Below are 22,067 nucleotides of genomic sequence, written 5' to 3'. Positions count from 1 at the left end.
ATACTGGTAAACAGACAAAGCTCCCAGAATAGCCCTAATTTGTGAAAATATGGATATAATCTCTATTCGTGTTACAGATGTTAAAAATCATCGAACATTATCAGAAACACGTGGAATAATTTAAAATTTAGATTAAAATTTTTTCATATAAATTGAAGAGCGACGCGGAACTGACTCGCCGAGAACAAGTGGTGGTGACTAGACTCAGAATCGGTCACACAAGTATAAGAGATTCATTTTTGTTCACAGGCGAAGAAAGAACAATGTGCAGTGTACGTGATAAACGAAATACTGTCAAATATCTATTTGAAGTGTGTACTATTAATGAGCACCATAGAAAGAGGTATGAATTAAGAAATAATTTGCGGTTGATTTATGAAATGGCAAAGAAGAAAGAATAGTTGCTTACCTACATGCCAGCAAACTATTAATGTGATTATAAATTTAGTATGAGTTATGTTTGACTGAGGATCCTCTAAATGAAGACACTTTCACCCGAACATAGATTTCTAAAATTTACAATGGATTGTCAAGGCTTTTTGCTTATTTTATGTTTTACTGTGTGTTTAATGTTTTCAATTTCATTTTTTTCTCTATGAAAATATCAGGGCCGTTTACACCTGTAAGTGTTATATATATATACGTTTTGATTTAAATGTATCATGTTATGCTTATTTTTTTATAAGGGCTAAAAAGGGTAATTTATTTGTTTTTATGTAAATGTCAGGGCCCTTGTCACCGTTACATCTCACGATCCTGCTAGTGATATAATTATTTTTTTTAAACAATGTAAGAAAAATCGAAAAAAAGATGAAAATAATAATAGATAAAGGCCCAGAGCTAAGACCCTGGTTAAATTATCGAAATGTGCCACATTAATTATAAAAAATTTTAACACGGGTTACTTAATTACTTATAATAAATAACTTCATTTATAAATGAAACACCATCAGAAATAACATTTATGGAGTCAGGAAGATAAATATTATTTTTTTCTAAGTACCGTGCCAAAGGAACCTATGAAGCTGACTGCCGCATCTAAAGAAAATGACGATTCTTCCTGGATGTAATATAAGGCTCTCGTAAACTAACATTGGTTTTGTCGCTGAGAATACTTTCTTTGCGAAAGTATTCTCAACGAAGAAAGTATTTCTTCGTTGAGAATTCTTCTTTGTCACTAGCAAATATAACATTCTGAAACAATCACTGATCACTCAGCGATTGGGAACAGAACTACCCATAATGATAATACTTAAACTAAACTAATCCTAAAAGGATTTAAATTAAGAAAAACTATTAACCTTCAAAGTTAAAATTATTAAGATATTTAAGACATTTACTTCGTAATGTAGAGTTTTTTCTTTAAAAAAATAGTTCACTCGAGTTATCTTTAAAAAAAATTATCGAGAAGTCATTATAATAAATTTTTATATAAAATTTAAACAAAATTGATATCAATTCATCTTTTATGAAGAATAAGGTTAAAACCTAAAAAATAATCCAAATGTTCGGTTTGAGAACTTTTATATTACATTTATTTTTATTATATTGTCGATTAAAAAGGGTAAATATATTTAAAAAAAAAGCACTAAAGACATGTTTTTATATAAATATCAGTACCAAATGACAGTATCTATTTTAATGACAATATTTATTAGTTACTGAAGGATATCTAAGATAAATTTAAATAATTTAGATACAAATTTCAACTACAAAATTAATTAACAAAGTGTTATATAATAAAATTTATAAATGAAGTTGAAATTATTTGGATATACAAGCCATAAAATGACAAGAAATTGTAATGGTATAATGTTTCGCATTGTACTTTTGTGTGTGTATGTCTGTGTGAGTGAGTTCGTAATCCAATCAGCTAAATGTAAATTAGATATTCAGATTATTAGAGTTAAAACAATTTCAATCAGAAACTTAAATAAGATTTCTTATACTATCAGTTGTTTGTTAGTTTATATGATTACAAGATGCAAGACGTAAGCTTTGTATATATATATATATGTTTACAGCCCATACTAGAAATATCATTTATGTATAGTTATAGCAATATTAACTGAAATTAAAAAAAAGCTGGCAGCGATGATGTTGAACTTTTCTGATATATTAATAAAATTTAATATTTAACCTTTAAGAAGTGAGAAACTTACTTTACATTTACATTTACATTTTTACACGTATTTCTTAAATTTACAATTGTTTAAATTCTTACACCTTAATTAAATTCATTTCCCCGTCATACAGTAGTGAAATTTTACACAGCGACGTAAGTCGGGTACAATACAATATTCCATTTTTTTTCAAATAGTGAACAACAAGCAACCGCCTCCTCCCCACGGCCCAAAGAGATGAGGGTGACATATTTATGATATATATATATATATATATATATATATATATATATGAATATGTCTACGTATAATATAATGAGAACATATTGAAGGAGTGAGCTGAATCGACAAGATGAAGCTATCGATCCGATGGATTTTGACAGTCAATTCAATATAAGTAGATCAGGTACCCACCGGGATGGTCTAATGGTGAACTTGTCATCACAAATCAGCTGATTTCGAAGTCAAGAGTTCTAAGGTTCAAATCCTAGTAGTCAGTTATTATACATGGATCATATATACACGGATTTGAATACTAGATCGTGGATACCGGTGTTCTTTGGTGGTTGGGTTTCAATTAACCACATATTTCAGGAATGGTCGACCTGAGACTTTACAAGACTACACTTCATTTAAATTCTTACATATCACCCTCATTAATCCTCTGAAGTAATACCTTACGGTGGTTCCGGAAGCTAATCAGAAAAAAGAATGATCAGATGGCTGTAGAAGCGGATTTTACTATAACTAATGTAATTTTGCTTCTAAAATTTATGAACGCTAATCATTTAATTTAATAGTAAATAAAATAAAAAAATTAAAACATGTTTTTATTTCAAAAAATAAATAACAAAACAAATAGTACTAAAACGTAAAAATAATTTTGTTTTCAAGAAAATTACTTTTAAAATATCATACGTATTGTACTTTTTTTTTTAACAGATTGCAAATTACAATCTTGTAAAATTACTTATATTTAGAGTGACTTTAAAATGGATAAATTTCTATTTATGCATGACTGAAAAGAAAAACGTGGGGCGTGCTCTCATATACAACCAGTTTATAATTAGAGTGCGTAATTTTCTTGAAAACAAAATTATTTTTTATTTTTTATTACGATCTGAATTTGATGCTAAAGAACAGTTTAGATCCGGGGTAACAAAGCAAGGCGAAAAGATAAAAATGCCACGATTTGCTGAAGATATAGTAATTCTAGCCGAGAGTAAAAATTTAGAAGAAATAATGAATGGCAGGGATGAAGTCTTATGCAAGAACTACTATTAATACAAGAAAATAAACAAGAACAAAACTAAAGTAATGAAATATAGTAGAAATAATGTAGATGGATGACTGAATATAAAAATAGGAAGAGAAAAGAATTTTGTTATTTGGAAAGTAGAATTACTGAAGATGGACAAAACAGGAGCAAACAAAATGCCGGCTAGCACAGGCGAAACGAACTTTCAGTCAGAAATATAATTTGCTTACATCAAAAATTAATATAAACGTCAGGAAAACATTTTTGAAAGTATATGTTTGGAGCGTAGCTTCATATGGAAGTGAAACTTAGACGATCGGAGTAGCTGAGAAGAAAAGATTGGAAGCTTTTGAAATGCGGTGTTACAAGAGAATTTTGAAAATCAGGTGGGGGGATAAAAGTGACAAATAAAGAGGTGTTGCGGCAAATTGATAGAGAAAGAGGCATTTGGAAAAATATAGCTAAAAGAAGAGACAGACTTATAGGCCACATGTTAAGGCATCCTGGAATAGTCGCTTTAATATTGGAAGGACAGGTAGAAGGAAAAAATTATACATGCAGGCAACGTTTGGAATATGTAAAACAAATTGTTAGGAATGTAGGGTGTAGGAGGGTATAACGAAATAAAACGACTGGCACTAGATAGGGAATCTTAGAGAGCTGTATCAAACCAGTCAAATGACTGAAGACAAAAAAATAATTACGATTTATTTTATTTTTAGCAGGAAGAAAAGATTTTTTATTAAAAATTTTTATTTAAAATCTAAAGCTAGATGGTCATTTCAGTTGTTAAACTACTATCATCAGCAGACACTACGGAAAAAGTATATTTAAAAACCCAGCAAAAGATTATATAACTAATCCTGCTTTGTCCTTGATAAACTTTTATTTCAGATATGCCATAGGGGCTTTTAAATATTAATTACGTAATTACGCCATATTTAGAATACGATTACAAAAAAGATCAAAATGTTCTGTAAAGAAATTTGGGTGTGATTTGATCCTTTGATCAAATGGCATTTTTTTACATTAAAAATTATGCAGGAATAAAAGTGTAAGCTAGAAAAAGATTCTTAAAAAATGTTTGGCAACAGTTGATCCCATTTATCAAATTACGTTTTTACCAAAACAAGATTACAATTCAAAAACAGTTTGAAAATATCTGTTTGTCATTGATGGTTTTTTTCTCCGATTTTTGAAAACCAAGTTAGTTCATTTTTCTACTTTTTAAAGAATTTTAATATTTTCTTTGCCTATTCTTAAAGATACCCACCCACCCAACATTAATCTTTTTATTCTTATCGATTTAGAAAGATTCTTGGTATGTTACGAAATTTTTTTTTCCAGATTTCTTTTTCTTTTTAGGAGTTCTAAAATTTTTCTTAAAATTCATTTTTCTAATTTTTGTATTTCTCATAACCTAAACATTACTGTTTAGGTTTAAATATTCCGATGCGTAAAGACTTTTGGTATAATTACTTTACTATGATGTCTTATTTTATGGTAATTTTTTTTTTTTTGTAGAAATGTATTGTTGTATCCGTTTAGTTATTTCGTGCGCATTCTCCAGTTTTCTGATTATTTCATCGATTATTATTTTTTCCGGGCTATATTGTTGAACGTTTTCTCGTAAATATTCAATTTGTTGAAATTTTCTGAAGTTGGAGTTAACAAATTTGGTGATTTTTACTTCCTTGTAAGATATAAAGGAAGTATTGTGATCGCGAAAAATTTCGGATTTCATATTTCAACGGAAATATTCATTTTGACCATCCCTGAATCCATTTTTACTAGTTTCGGCGTGACATCTGTATGTATGTATGTTTGTATCTCGCATAACTCAAAAACGAATAACCTTAGGATGTTGAAATTTTGGATTTAGGACTGTTGTAACATCTAGTTGTGCATCTCCCCTTCTGATTGCAATCGTCTGCATCAAAAGTGTCCGAAAAATCCCAAAATAAAAAAAAAAAATTGGATTTTGGATTTTTTCTTAACTGCAGTAATAAACACTCATTGAGAGCTTTTCAACGATATATCATAAGCGGTACTTATTTTCATTGGTTCCAGAGTTATAGCCAAATTAAAAGTGTAATTAATGAAACATTTGGATCTTAAGGATCGGTTCGAATCAGACCTCATCTCCTTTTTTTTTAAATTTAAATTATTGATTGATTGAATTAAATAATTATTAACCTCTGATTGTAAAAAAAGTTTTACGATAAATAATAATTCAGTAATAACAATAAAAAAGTATATATATATATATATATATATACATATATGAAAAAAAAAATATCAGAAGTTATTAATAAAATAAAATTTGATATACTTCTCATTAAAAAAAAAAAATTTAATCGGTTTTTTCATCTATTTCTTTGAGAAAATTTTATGAATTTTTATCGATTTCGATGTTTTGCGTTAAAAGTGGCAATTTTTCCCCGAAAGTTAAACTGTAGATTTTTATTTTTTTTGTTTTCTTAACTGGAATTATTTGGCCGATTTCTAATTTATTTAATTGAAGAGTCCAAAATCTAATTATTTTTTTCCTAAAACCATTTGAAAAGAATTGATGTCTGATTCTGGTTTTGATCAGAAAACTTACTGTATTGTAGAAACTTATTTTTGCATTTACGGAAAGGTAATTTTTTTGTAGAACCTTTAAGGGATTTATTTCTCCACTTCCTTATATTTTTTCATGGATTGTATATTTTTTCAGACTTTTTTTCGAAAAAAAATGAATCATATTATTTATTTATACTCAAATACTCTTTCCTTAAAATCTACTGATGGAGATTGTTTAACAATCGAAATAACCATCTAGTTTTTAGATGTTAAATATTTTTTTTTTTTATATTTTCTTGCTTTCCGTTAATTTACAATAATAGAACGAGATTTAACATAAACGTGTTATAAAATTATATAAGGCAATATGATAACCATTAAACAATAGGTAAAACTTTTTAACACACACACACACAAAATAGTAAAGTAAAACCGTGTAGATAGAAAATAAACTTTATATTTTACAGTTGTTGCTTCAAAAAGTTTAGTCGGTAGTAACGATACGTAACATGTTTTGTCATCTTGTTTACTGAAAATTATTACAATGAAACGAAATATTCATTTAACTCGTATTCTATAATACTTTAATACAAGTTTTAGATGGTTATGTTAGTTAGGAAATACGTGTTTCACGAAGAAAATTTTCATGGTTGTTTTCTATATAAGATGATAACTCAGGTTTAATTGAATAAATGATATTGAAATATCTTTTGTTTCGTTAAGATACATTTTAAATACCTTTGCGTGAATTTTTTACTAACATTGCTATTACTAATATTAGTCTACATTAATAGTACACGAATCAGTTTTAAGAGTATTAGTTCAGTCAATAGGTATTTTTTTGCTAAAAAGTAGTAGAGTTTAGGGAAGTACAATGGGGGTTGCAGATTAGGGTAATTATAGCTTATTTATATGCGACTGGATAAAATTTTCGCTAACGACAAAATGCCATCCGTTCAAAGGTAGTAAAAATCGGATTTTCAATGTGTAGGCCACGGTTAACTTGGCGAAAAGGATCTGAATAAAAGTTGTACAAATTTGCAGTATCTTTATTTTAAGCCCTTAAACGTTGAATTTTGTTAATTAGTTACTGCAAAAAAAACCCGTTAAAATGACCGTGTTTTGCAAATCCAATATTTATTACAAAAATAACTTTTTTTACTATTTTTATTGTTTTAAAAGTTAGTTCTTGGAATTCCAAATTCAATGAGTTGTTACGCAAGAAAATTGGTCGATTCGTTGCTGAGATATTGTAATTTGTTTATAAAAGACTCTTCGGGCAACTGTAATTATTTTGGCTTTTAATGACTTTTCTGTGGCCACTTCAAGCGCAGTCTATTATTGAAGACTTTCACCGTTCTTTCGAACGGTGAAAGTTTTAGACCAAAAATTGATGTAAAACTTGTTGGAAAAAATGAGCGGAAAAATAGAGCGTGCTCGCGAGGTAATCGTAGAGGGGGAAGCTGTTTATTCGCGTGCGAATAAAGCTGAATTCGTAACATCAAATCGGCGGAGTGCGAAAAAATCGCTCTATCTCCGCGAATTTATAGGCTTTTTAGCAGTAACTAATTACTTACGTATAATTTGATCACTTACTTCTACATAGGTCCATTTTTATTTCAATATAAGATAATTTTTATAAAATTTATATACATCATTTGCATAGAGTCTTCAACTCTATGCAAAAAATGAAATCAAAACACATTCTGTCAAGTTTTAACTTTCATTCGATCATTTTTCTTTCTACATGAAGTAGTTTCTTTTATATTTCAGTATAAGACATTTTTCTACATACAACTGTACGCCTAAACATATTTATGTTGAGCAAATGTTTATTTGTAAACCATTTATGCACTAGATCTCAAAAAAAGAGATGTGATGAACAAAATGTATGACAACTTATTTTTAAATAGTATTCTCAGTAGTGTTTCGTATCTTACTGAATTCGTCTTCTAGAATTCGTAGTAGGATAAAAACAATATGTCTTATTAAAATGGGATCCCTACAGAAAAAAACTGAATCGACCACGTAACCCGCATTGTTACTCGATTTGTTTTCAATCGAAAACACACATGTTGCATCACCTTATTTATATCTATAGTACGTATAATTCTTCGATAAATTAGCTTATTTTTGAAAATAAATTTTTGGTATAATACTCTTCGAGTTTTTTAATGCCGATTTAAATTTTTTAATTATTTTTAGTTCTTTGATGTCTGCAAGGATTTTATTGAAAAGTCAAGATGCGATAAAAAGATAAAATTTACGAAAACCTCTTTTTTTAGTTTGGGCGTTTTGATGATATACGTTGTCATGTTATAAGCAGTACGAATGTTGTTTTGTTGCTGGTCACTTTTTATATAAAAAATTTACTAGACGTCTTATAGAAGTACAGGTATCGGTAGGATAAGAGATTTTATTCCCTAAAGATGGGTAAGAATTTAAATGTTCAAGTTTTTTGGAAATAGTTTTCATAATATATTTTTGTCTTATTATAAGTAATTTTAATACAGAGTAATAGGATGCACACTGATATTCCATATTGAAATCTACTTTCATGGGTAAATATTGATTAATATAATATATAATTAATTTATATTGATTAATATTAATTAATCTTTAATTTCACTCTGTAGTCTGACCATGACAACTTGGAATCAGTCACTATGCCTAAATATTTTGCACTATCCACTCCTGTATAACAAATAAATATATTCAACAATGTAAGAAAGTCCTTAAGGCCTTAAATAACTTGTCGGTCCTTAAAAAACGGAAACATGTTTCTATCTATAAACAATTTTCCGTTTGATATGAGACCAGTACATCCTAAGCACCGGATCTGTTATGAGGAAAAACTCAAAAAGTGTTTGGTGAAGTAATATTGCGTTATATTGAGATATGATTTTCGGGACCTATTTACCGATCTTCGTTGTGATGTGGTCTCGTGGGGAAAGCAACGAGCAAAAAAAAAACCTTTCAATCGTAAGTAGAAGTGTAGTTCGATTATTTTTCTAAGTTTTTAATATAAAACCTATTCAGTTTTTTACAATAAAGTTACAGTTTACAATTTTACTTTTATTTATTTTCTTAATGTGTTCGTTGTAATCTGTTCAACTTGTGTACAATAAGCAATCCCCTACGGCCCAATGAGAAAAGGATGATATGTATGACATGTAAATGAAGTACAGCTTTGGACAGACTCAGACCGACCATTCCTGAGACGTGTGGCTAATTGAATTCCAATCACCATAATACGTTGGTGTCCACTATTTAGCACTCAAATCAATATAAAAACAACTACCTTTTTTACTAGGATTCGAACCTCAGAACCGTCGACTTCGAAAATTAGCTGTTAAACAACCGATTTGCGACGACGAGTTAAATGAAGTTGTAAGAATAATAAAAAAAAGGTTCAGTTTAATCATTTGGAATGTATAAAATTATAAGCTTTATGAAATGACATAATACTTTAGCATTATTAGTGACAGATTTTTGTTTTAATAAAAATATACAGAGTGGCGCAAGAAATGATCCAACATTTGTTTTGGCAATAATTGTTAAGGTTAATAATTATTAATGTTCTTTGTGTTGGCAGAAGTGACAGCAGTTTTGAATATTAGTTTTTTCTCTTTCCGAGCGCGAGGTTTGTGTCTCGTTCCAAGATGGCTAACAAAGGAAGACTGACTGTTGATCAGCGTTTACCGCCTTGTTTTTTAATGAAAAGAAAAGTTTGGTGCTTACACAAAGACGGTTTCGTGCATGTTTTCACCCGCATTTAAAGCAATACGTAAACTTTACGAAAAATTTGATAGTGATGGTTCGGTTTGAGAGTAAGAGCGAACAGCCTACCGATGTTCGTTCTGCACAGAATGTCGAAGCTGTCAGAGCAGCCTTGCTGAGGAGCCCCGGAAAATCAATAAGAAAATCAGCAGCACGAGTTGGGATTTCTTGGCGCTGTGCAGCGAATTTTAAAAACCTATATGCATTTGTATCCGTACAAAATAACAATGTTGCCTAAATTAACGGTTAACAACAAACATCAAAGAATGACATTTGGACTGTGAACCAAAACATATTGTTAAAACAATGTTTGTTCTCAGATGAGGCATTTTCAGCTAGACGGGGTTGTTAATGAACAAAATGCGCGTTTTAGGGCTTCCGAAAAACTACACAGCTTCATGAATAGGTGTATCACGTTCCAAGAATTACGGTATGAGCCGCTACCTCAAGTCATGGGGTAATGGGCCATTCTTTTTTGAACAGACAGTGAACAGTGAACGTTATATAAATATGCTGCGTAATGATGTTGTTGCTCAGCTTCTTGCAAAAGGGTTTCGATTAGAAAACGAGTGGTTCATGCAGGATGGAGCCAGATCGCACACGACTAATGTTGTTTTAGATTTTCAGCGTGAAACTTTTAAAGCAAATATTATTTCAAACCGATTTCCTAATCGTTTTGCTTGTGGACAGATCTGGCCTCTGAACAGTCTTGATTTGAATCCGTGTGATTATTTTCTTTGGGGATTTTTAAAGGAAAAATTTTTTCCTAAACATCCTCGTACAGGGATGGGAATGTGAGTGCTATCATTGCGACGCGCAACGAGATAACCGAGGAATACTCAATGTGCCATTGAGTAATTAAATACATAGAAGTTTGCGTTAAAGAAGTTACTAGACGTGATGGTGGTCGTGTTGAACATGTGGTAAGCAGAACATAATCTCCAGATATATAGTAGACACGTTGTATTTTATTTTTCTGTATTGCGATTAAAATAAATATTTTTTTAACAAAACCAAATGTTGGATCATTTTGTGCGCCGCTCTGTATCGTGTATTTAAAAAAAAGTTAAACGTTTCGGTGAAAAAATACTTTTTAAATAATAAACAGTTTAAAAAAATTCATTATTTAACAGGAAATTCTCCCTTAGATGGGATTAATATATATTATATATATCCACAATTCTGTAAAAGTTAAATATTAATAAAATAATAATTTAGACTGACAACAGACCGGGAGACCTTTCTCTGCCATCGGATGTATCCTTTAATATGTGATATGAAAGACCGGATATACCGTCAGTGGTTTATTTATATTAATAAACGATACGATGAGATTAGAGTAACTGCGGTCGGGGTAGAGAATAATTAGTTTTATCAGGTTCAGATATTAAAATACTCAAGGCTGAACCAAATTTAAAAAAATACATAATAAAAAAAAAATTAAATAAATAAATGTCGTGGGATTAATTATCATCGGTAATGAGAATAAATAAAATAATGTTCAACTTTTAATAATTCATTTTTGGTTCGAGTAAAGGATTCGTATTAACAATTTACGCATAAATTATGCATCTAATGATTAGCACAAAAACATTTTACAATAATATTAGCGTAATTATATACTCGTATACATGGAATAAATTATGAATGCAAACATAGTTAATTATTTGTAGTAATATCAAAATCGTCAAACAACTGTTGCGTCAGTATCAGATTAGATTAGATGGTTCTATATAGTTTATATATATATATATCAGTTCATAGGTCCGTTGGTAAAGGAAATCTGCGCCCATGTATTATATTTGTTACAGATGTTAGGATAAATAAACATTAACTGCAGCGATAATCGGCAACGAATATATAAATTTAATATGAGATTTTGTAACTACTGGTGTTATACGGTAACGGATAAACAGTTATCATTCTGAATTTTGTCAATTTTACCTGTTACTATTCTAATTATTAGATTTACAAACTAACTACACGATTATACTAACGTAATCTATCAACTGGTTTATAGTTATAATACGAGGTTATATTTGTAACATCATTATTACCTTACATTTCAAACACACACACACACACACACACACACACACACACACACACACACACACACACACACACACACACGCACACACACACACACACACACGCACACACACACACACACACACACACACACAGAGAGAGAGAGAGAGAGAGAGAGAGAGAGAGAGAGAGAGAGAGAGAGAGAGAGAGAGAGAGAGAGAGAGAGAGAGAGAGAGAGAGAGAGAGAGAGAGAGAGAGAGAGAGAGAGAGAGAGAGAGAGAGAGAGAGAGAGAGAGAGAGAGAGAGAGAGAGAGAGAGAGAGAGAGAGAGAGAGAGAGAGAGAGAGAGAGAGAGTGAGAGAAAGAGCGCGAGAGAGAGATAATTTCCATTCTTGAAAGCAGAGAGCCTTTTCGGCTTGTGTGTTTATATATTGTATAAAGCAACAACTTCAGAATCCTTTGTATAATACTGTTTATAGAAGTGGGGACTTCTCGAATGTTTTACCGAGCACCCCAGCTTTATAAACGCCTATGGTTGTTCAATATATGGATAGATGAAGTTAAGCAGGGATCAAAAGCCCGGCTAGTTAATACAAGAAGAGTTTTCATATAAAATAGAATTTATTAATGAAAAATATACATTTAAAAAGCCGACAACAAAGTTTGAATACTTTCCGGACGTTGGTTATTTATTTTTATGTAGTAGAAAATAATGATATATGAAAAAAATTAACCAACAATTTATTTTTCGTGGGTGTAATGTATGATGAAGTTTTATTACAAAAATTATCATTACATTTTTAGATAAACTAAAATGAAAAAACCGGGATTTTAAAAATTTTTTCTGCTCTCCTGCCAGCAAAATCACCTTGCAAGATTGTTTTTTGTTTTTTCTACGTTATGTAAAATTGTAGAAACTAAAAAAAAATTCCACTAAAAATGTGGAACTAACAAAAAGTTACCTAAGATTTCTTTTTTGTGGGATAGGGAGTGCGTTATGATGAAATTTTATTGTAATAATATCACCGATTCATTTTTAATTTGGCTCACTGATTTTTGTATAAATAACATTGATAGTGAAGAAGGAGATCCTTTGGGTGTCTAAAAATATTATTCAAAGGCTAAATAAATTTGTTCACATAATTTAATTCCCCTTAGGTAGTTTATGTTTGGTTTTATTTGAACCCCCAAAACGGGGTAAGTGTAAAAAATCCCTTATTTCTTTTTTTGCCGTTTTTTGACTCGATATCACATTTTCAGTATGTTACTTCGATTATATATTCGGATAATTTCATTAAATTGTGGGAGGTAATAAGCGCAATTGTTTTGTTTTATAATGTCAGGTATGATTTTGTTTGACATTGATGCGTTTAAGTTTGGCTGCGATCGTTCAATGAGGTGGGGGAGATGCAATCGCTATGGATTCAGTATCTCAAATTTTTATTTAAAGAGTAAATTAATTTTTTTTAAATTTAATTCGATATTTCCTAGGTAACTTACACAATATTGATTCGTATTGTGTCCCGTTACATTAGATTCTAAATTAAAAGTAGAAGACAAAAAATTTTCTTCCCTCTTTTTTCATGAAATATAAGATTGTTTGAATTTATTAATTAAAATATTTCACATATTTGAAAAAAAACTTGATTTTATTTTGAAAAATCGATCGGTTAACGGGTGGTAGGGTACTTTATACGTAGGACTAATTAAATATCTCAATAAGGGTTTGTCATACAATTTTGAAATTTTGCACGATGAGTATCAAAAATGTAAATTAATCGGTGTTCTGTAAGCAAGAGATATCAGTTGGCATAATACAAGAGATAAATATTAAAAATTAAAAAAACACGACTGCCAAAAAAAAATGCGTTGCTCTTTAATGTCGGATAATTACCAATATGCGTGCGGGTGACAATTTTGTATATAGTACAATTTTTTTTCAAATTTTTTTAAATATATCTAAGCTTACATACGAGGTGTGTGAGAAAAGTAATGAGACTGACTCTTTACTTACCAAAACTTTTTATTTTTTTCAAACAACAATATTATGCCCTTCAAAGTAGTTCCCTTGGGCACCTATACACCGGCGGAGTCGTTGTTCCCACTCCTGGTAGCAGCGCTGGAAGGCTTCAACTGGTAGGGCTTTTAACTGGTCACAGCCTTTTGAATGTTCTCCAGAGTTCCAAAATGACGTCCTTTTAAGACATGTATCAATTTCGGGGAAAAAGAAAAAGTCACAAGGACTCAAATCAGGTGAATAGGGGGATTGAGGAACCGTAGGAATGCGTTTTGAGGTCAAAAATTCCCTGATGAAAATGGCCGTGTGACACGAGGCATTGTCATGATGAAGCATCCGCTTGTCTGCAATGTCTGGTCTCACACGAATCACTCTTTTTCTGAGCCTTTCAAGGACACCTTTGTAAAACGCTTGGTTGACAGTTTGTCCTGCAGGAAAAAATTCTTTATGCTCGATACCCCTACTGTCATAAAAGTAAATCAGCATGGTTTTGATCTTTGATTTGCTCTCATTCGACTTTTTTTCGGTCGAGGAGATGACGGCGTGTGCCAATCTTTGCTTTGCCACTTTGTTTCAGGATCGTACTCAAATATCCAGGATTCATCACCTGTGATCACACGATTGAAGAATTCTTGGTCGTTGTCAATCCTCTCAAGAAGATCAACGCACATATTTCTTCGCTTGTCCTTCTGTTCCGTTGTGAGGTTTTTCGGCAACAATTTCGCACAAACCTTTCGCATGTTCATATCGCCTGTCAAAATTTGATGTACGGAAAGTAATTAAATTTAACTATTCACTCATCATCCTTATTATTAAACGACGGTCTGATCACACAAGAACCCTCACACGCTCAACGTTTTCGTCAGATTTTGAAGTTGAAGTTCTCCCTGAGCGAGGTTGATCTTCAACGTGTTGTCGGCCTTCCAAAAATGTTTTATGCCAGCGGAAAACTTGTGCTCTTGATAAACAATGTTCCCCATAGGCCCGTTTCAACTTTTCAAAGGTCACACTCGCGGATTCCCCAAGTTTAACACAAAACTTGATTGTACAACGTCGCTCTAAATTCCGATGCTCCATCTTCGTAACACATAACAAAAACACAACTTCACTGATGGCGCTGTCAAAAATAATGTGTTGGCTGAACGGAGTTGAAACTCGTACTGAGCATGTGGAAGGGATGAACGAACCGGTCTAGCACAAACCGGTGGACACAGCGTTGTCAGATCGCTTGCAGTGTTAACAGTCTCATTACTTTTCTCACACACCTCGTACATGTTTATATACATATTTATGTAGCCTATGACACTCCCGGTAACGTAAGGATTCCAACGTGAAATCATACATATATATCGGTTCAGCCGTTGAGCTGCTACGATGTAACAAACACACATACATACACCCTAAATACATTATACTCCTTTTTGGGCAGTCGTGTAAATATTAGTAGAAATTATGTCGAAACGAATGTAAGAAATTATTTAAGCTCTAAGTCTATCAATAAAATCTCTGCGTAGTCTACTGGGAAGACGCCCTCTGAAGTCAGAGCTGTACAATTCTTTCCTGGATTTTTTAAAATGTTTTCTTTGAAAATATAATCTATTACAATGAGGATTTGAAAATTTTATCTCATCATTCATTAAGCGGTTATCTTTCAAATTAAAAGGGATATAGCTATACTAATTACTGTTTTGAAACGGAAAATATTTTGAAAATCTCTTTAAACAAAAATTAAAAACCTTTTTTTTCCTGTTTAACCTCCTAGACCACCGTTAGGTATTGCTTCGGAGGATGGGATGAACGATTTGTAGCGTGTGTGAAACTGCCACGGACCCGAGATGCCTTTCCGAGACGGAAAGGCGTCTCGGCCTTTCCGGATGAAAGGCCGAGACGCTACCTTCGCTGAAAAATCTTATTGAAAATTTTCATTAAAATTGAAAAATATATGATATAGAAAATATCAACAGGTTGAGTTAAAACTGGATTCCCCTACTTTATGAATATAAAAATAAACACTCCTCTCAACAACAATAAAGTCGAAAAGCATTTGCGCCTACGTTTAATTTTAATTTAATTTTGTTTAAATCCGTGAATACGTATGTGTTTGTGTTTAATAAAACAATTAATTTTGAATTACTTACAGAATAAGCCGACAACGTTCGTATTTTATTAGAAAACAACTGTGCCTCCTCTGCACACATTACATTATTAAATAGAGTTAATTATAAGCTATGGTGTGTCGTTGCTAATCAAGCTAGCGATACAACGTACTTCTTACACTATAGTCTTATAAATTGCTGTCGATATACGATATAAAACGCTTACTTATATATATATATATATATATATATATATAATTATTTAATCATTTTACTAAGATCATTATTATTTGCTCAACTGGTCTGTGATACGTGCGAAAATTTATAATTACAGTAAATTACACTACATGCTGACACGTTACACACATCTTTGCAATACGTTACACCATTTTATTATAAATTCTAGACTTGTGTATATATACGTATTTACATATATATATATATATATATATATATATATATATATATATATATAAACTTAAATAATACACCGTTTTTAATCTTACAACCAATTAGAAATACAAAATGAAACAGCTAATTTATTAAATTAAATTAATAACCAGTTTTATTAACGTTAAACTGGTAAATTTATTTCATTAATTTATCTACTAAGTATTTATAAACTCCTTTTGAGATATAAGTTATCCAATATAATTTATCAAAAATTACGCAATTTGGTTTTCTTTTAATAATACCAGGATTACTTAGTATAATTAAACAAATTATCTAGCCTTAAGTCTTAAAAGGGTTTACGCCTATTCTTTAGATAAAAAATTAATTATGCCCAATTTTATCCGAAATGACAATTCGATCATTCTTTTTATAGCATTACCGAATAACAAACCAAATCTTAGATTATCCACAGGTAGCTCTCCCCCTCCCGCTAACAAAGTCAAATTCTGATATCAACAAGAAACTAACTGTTGTTATTTTAAATATTTCATAGCATTTTGAATTAAGATAATTATAATTAAAAGAGAAACAAAAGAAAACTTATAAATATATTAAAACAATTAATTACATAACGTACAGTGAAATTTCCTTATTCGCGGTTTCCGCATTCGCTATTTCATTATTCGCAGTGCAATATTTTGCGATGTCTTTTCTATATTCGTTGCTAACATTTTTCCGTATTTGCGTGCATTACATTACGTAGTGAAATTAAAATATTTAATAGACCAGGTGGAATATGAATGCGAGGAGGTAGAAGATACGATCCCTGAAAAACAGTTAAATGACAAAACGCTTACCGAAGGCATTAAACTATCCCACGATCTTATCCAGATTTTTATAGATGCTGATCCATCTTTGAATAAAAGCGCAAAATTGAAGATTCCATGCAAGAATACACAGAACGAAACAAGGAAAAATTGCAATCCAAAATACTGTAGGTTAGTTTTGTAAATTTCGTTTATAGTAATTTTACTTTTAGTATACGTAGTACTGTTTGACTTTTTAAGGCGATTACTGAATACGATTTGAACATGTAATACCGTTTTCTAATACAGTATATATTGTACGTACTGTAGTGAATTTTTAAATCAAACAGTTCGGTAAGTGCTTACAGATAAATTAGGAAATATATTGTATTTTGTTAAAATATTTTTTGGATAGTGTACCTATGTACTGTACTAAACCAGTGCTTATAATTAATTTTGCCGTCTGCATTTCATCAATAACATCGCCCTATGTACGTATGATTTTTTTTCCATTTGACATAGAACCTAACCATTCTTCCTTGAATGAATATTAGTTCCGTTCTATATTCGCGGTTTTCTGTATTCGCGGCATTTTTACGGTCAACAAACATTGAAGTGTATTCAATAATCTCAACAAACGAACACTCAACACAAGTTACTTAGGATATTGCCGCAATGTCTAAACTGTTAAGTAGGACATCTTCAAGATGTATTCAAAACGTGAGGCCTTAGATGCTGATTTACTTAACTGTGTTCAGTTGTATTTACTGCTGTGTATAATAAATATACTACTTTCCTACTTTCATAATGTGTGCATTACATTACTAGTGCATTACATTTGCGTGCGTTACATTACTAGTGAAATTAAAAAATAAAAGTATTAAAATATTTAAGCAGGTGGAATATGAACGTGAGGAGGTAGAAGATACGATCCCTGAAAAACAGTTAAATGACAAAATATTTAGGAGTTAAATATCGCACTCTGTATTTTGATTAGGCTATTTCAATACGATGAATGCTGTTACTTTCTTCCAAATTTCCATTTCTTTTTTCATAAATATAATTTTAAAATAATCCCCCCTCTTCATAGCCGATACCACACTATTAATCTGCTTTTTAAACCGATCTGTTTCAAATCATGTTTTATCATTGAAAAATTTGAAAATTTGAGTATCCTTTTGTTGTATGTAGGTGGGCGTACCACGATAACTGTCGCTCTTCAATGTGCTCCACTATTGTTTTTACGGTGTTGATTTTGTTCCGAAATAATCAGCGTATATATTCTTTTTCAAAAATTAATTTATATTGATTCGATCTTTTCCTCATTTTAAATATTATTTTCCAGATTTCAAAGTCGTATATGTCATTACGTTCAATAAATGTCTCAATCGGCCGAATAATTGTCTTTGAAGATATAATTCCATTGAAATAATACAGTATATTATTAGGATATTTATTCTAGCCTTTCCAACATTATTCAGTTTTTCAAAACCACCAGTTCCAAGCTAATGGCAGATAATCTCAACAAAAAAATTCTCCAAATAAAAATAAAATACTCCAATAAAAAAAAATAATATTTTTTCACAACCGCCTTTAAATGTATTGAGCGAACAACTTGTTGCATAAGGAATTTTTCTTAATTCTTAATTTGAGGGTAGTGAGGATATAGTGAAATTTATCTGATCAGAAAATAAGTAAACAAGTAAGTAAAGCTGGAGTAAATAATAATTCTAAACTTTATGAGTCAGGAGAGTTAGATTTTAATACCGCAAAAATTCAGTAACATTGCTGCCAGATTTAAAAATTTCCCTGAATATATTATTGTAACTTAATATGATTTCATAGACCATACGAAATTAAAAATTTAGAGAATGTTTACTTAACCAAGAGCAATGTAATTAATATTTTTAAATTAAATTCTAATGGAAAAAATCATTTAAAAAAGGCATAAATGTGTTGTAAGAAGTGTAAAAACAAGTATTTATAAGTTTTTTTTTATAATACTCATGATCTTATATCAAACAGTAAGAGGATTTGTTTATTATTTAAATGTTAAAAATGAAATAAACCGGAACACCAGGAAATTTTATTGATGATTCCAGAAGTAAATTTTAATATACTTTTTTTTTTAAGAACTTTTTTTATACTTAAATATTAAGGCAAAGTATATTCAAATAAAATGACTAGTTCCGCATCTAAATATAAAAACAAATTACTTCCAATATTATGGGGTTTTTAAATTTTAAAATTGTAATATATACGTGTGTACTCGTGTGAGGGTGTCGTTTGATTCTGGCAAATTCAACATTTTATTAATTAGTAATGTAAATTTTTTATCATTTAAGCATTTCTTCACTTTCTTTTATAGCATGCCACAGTCGGGCCTTTATAGTCCCAAAACACCGTTAGCATCACTTTACTAGCCGACCCTTAGAATTTGAACTTTATCCTGAAGGGCGAACTCAGATGTTTCAGTTTCATACTGTATCGTCTTGATTCTGGAATAAAATTATAAATCCAAATTTTATCACAAACTTAAAAATCAGCATTTATCGTTAAAAACTGTCTATTGAATTCCTTACAAATGTGAATTCAGGTGTCTGAGATTTTGAATCGGCACCAAGTCGAACACGTTTTGCGATAATTCTGCTTATCATGTATACTAGAATGAACAATTCTGACGCACTAATAATTATAGCAATTCCCCAAATTTTTATGCATCTGTCCTTGAAAATAAGATTATAAATTAGATTTTGCAAACCGTCAGCGAAACTTCAACCGGTCTTCCGCTAAGATTAAAATCGGTGACCCTAATTCTGGCTGATTTTAACTGCTCGATCCAATTAGAAATATTTTTACTGTTTATCATACCATCCAAGACCGTGTAGCAAATGAAAAAGTATTAAGGACAATCGGAGAGAATAGGAAAATGCTAAATGCGATTGAATATAGAAAAAGGACCTACCGTATGAGAAGAAGGTGTTTAATAGTGGATACGATAGGAGGCTTGGTGTCTGGAACGTAAGAAAGAGGAAGGAAGAAATTTCAAATGATGAATGGGATTATGGAAAAGTGAAAATATACGGAAACAAAGAGGTCAGCAAAGGGTAGAACAAGGTAGAGAGCAACAACCGTGACAAGACCTGCCGTAATAGCAGATCACTACAATGAATGAATGGATTCATTCATAGTGTAGTGAATGAAAATTATCCACTGTTTTTAACATTGCAAATGAATTTCGGACGGTTTTAGTTTATTTTATTAAATAAATTTTTCTCTTTTTCCGATTGCCTCATTAATTATTGAACGAGGCTCTTATGTTTTTTATTCATCTTGTTATAAATGGTATAAAAATTTGTAAATACATTTCCAAGACCATCATTGAAAAAAAGCAATGCTAATAATATTATAATATAAAATAGGTGATTTAAATTTAAATTTTCAATTAATTTAAATCGGTTCAGCCTATCTTTTAAAAATTATCACTGGGAATTAATTAATATGTAACTTTTACTCTAAAAACTAAAACTAATGGAATATGAGAAATTATGAAAAAATTCTTCACTTCAAAAAACCCACAGTACAGTTGAATATTATTAAATTATTTCAAGTGACACACCAAAAATTTTGAATATGTTTTTACTATGCTACGGTCAAGTTTTTTCGTGTTATATACTGAAAATGCCAGAGATCTTTCATTTTTATTAAGTTTTACTTAAGTCCTTATTTTTAACTTTCAAAATTAACCGTCTAAAATATTCATGCCATTTTATAGTGTAGACTGATTTTTATGTTTCATTATTTACATTGTTTCTTGTAGCATTATATTAAAAAAAATATAATTTGTAAAGTAAATCAAACATCATGAACCATACGCCATAGACGAAAAATGAAATATGTAGAAACAATCTAATACAGTTGAAAGAATTGTACTTCTGTAAAGAACATTTACAGCAAAATTTTAAAGAGAGTGATTCCTATAGGCAGGCAGTGATGCCAAAAATGCCAAAAGAAGTATTTACATAAATACTTCTGGAAGAATTTCCCGCGAATAAATGCTTGTACAATCTATAAAATCTATTTAACCAAAGTAATGTGTTTACTCATTATAAATAAATCAATAGATGTCAATAAAGGATGCAAAATAGATATAATTGAATCAATTGAAATATATAAAAACACAGAAAAAAAAATTATAAATGAATAAATAAAATTTAAATTACACGTATTCACAATTAAAATACCAGTGCCAAATCCAAAAACATTACAACCTCGGCGCTGACAGTAGAAGTCTCGGATAAATTTAACATCGACATAAAGGTATTTCAGACACAGGTTAATTTTTAATATTCATCAAATTAATACAAAAAACATTGTAGTTGCTTTTTACAAATATTTTTAAACGCGTTTTGTTATTGATATTAAAATGAAAATTGTTTCAAGAGAAATCTTTTGTCAAATTTGTACTTAATTTTTCATTCATATCATGTAAAAGAAAAATTTAATATGTTATTCGTGAAAATTTTACATTTCTTAAATGTTGTAAATATCAATATTCAAACCATATCAGTCGATCTTCGTGGTTGAGGTCAACCTCTCGCTTTTCGTGCGGAGGTCCCGGGTTTGAATCCTGGTCAGGCATCTTTTCATACGTTACCAATTTCAACAGTTAATGACCATAACTGTTGATGCCCGGTCTTTCATAAAAAAATCCTATCAATTTATTAAAAAAAAATGATATCGGTTTACGTTGAAAAAAAAAATCATTCAGATTCTCTTTAGGGAATGGCAAACGTACCAAATTATTTAAAAAATTCATAAACCGAACAACGATTTAAGATTTATAGTTATCCAATACATTAGCATTTTTATTTACAAAAAACTGGTCACCAAACCCTTAAATTTCTCTATTTTATTAAATAAATCTTTTATTCTTGGATGTACATAGTAATAAATTATGTAGATCTCTTAAAAATTGGGTGCATATGCTCTCCATGAA

At 30.5% G+C, this 22,067-nt stretch overlaps 1 protein-coding gene across 2 annotated transcripts in view; it reads right to left on the bottom strand.

The window, feature by feature from the left end:
• Positions 1 to 22,067, bottom strand: part of LOC142320102 (uncharacterized) — a 179,183-nt gene that overhangs the window by 72,238 nt on the left and 84,878 nt on the right. Inside the window, exon 1 of one of the 2 annotated variants that reach the window (XM_075357780.1) lies at positions 15,912 to 16,037. The exons of the other annotated variant lie outside the window; for it this stretch is intronic. The gene's annotated coding sequence lies outside the window, so the exon portion shown is untranslated. Of the gene's footprint in view, positions 1 to 15,911; positions 16,038 to 22,067 lie in introns of those variants that run through there. 2 annotated transcript variants of the gene reach the window in all.

The sequence above is a fragment of the Lycorma delicatula genome, chromosome 2 (assembly GCF_047948215.1).
Source record: "Lycorma delicatula isolate Av1 chromosome 2, ASM4794821v1, whole genome shotgun sequence".
Taxonomy (NCBI): Eukaryota; Metazoa; Arthropoda; class Insecta; order Hemiptera; family Fulgoridae; genus Lycorma; species Lycorma delicatula.
Note: the sequence above shows the minus strand (reverse complement) of the source record. Positions and strands in the feature narration are given on the sequence as shown.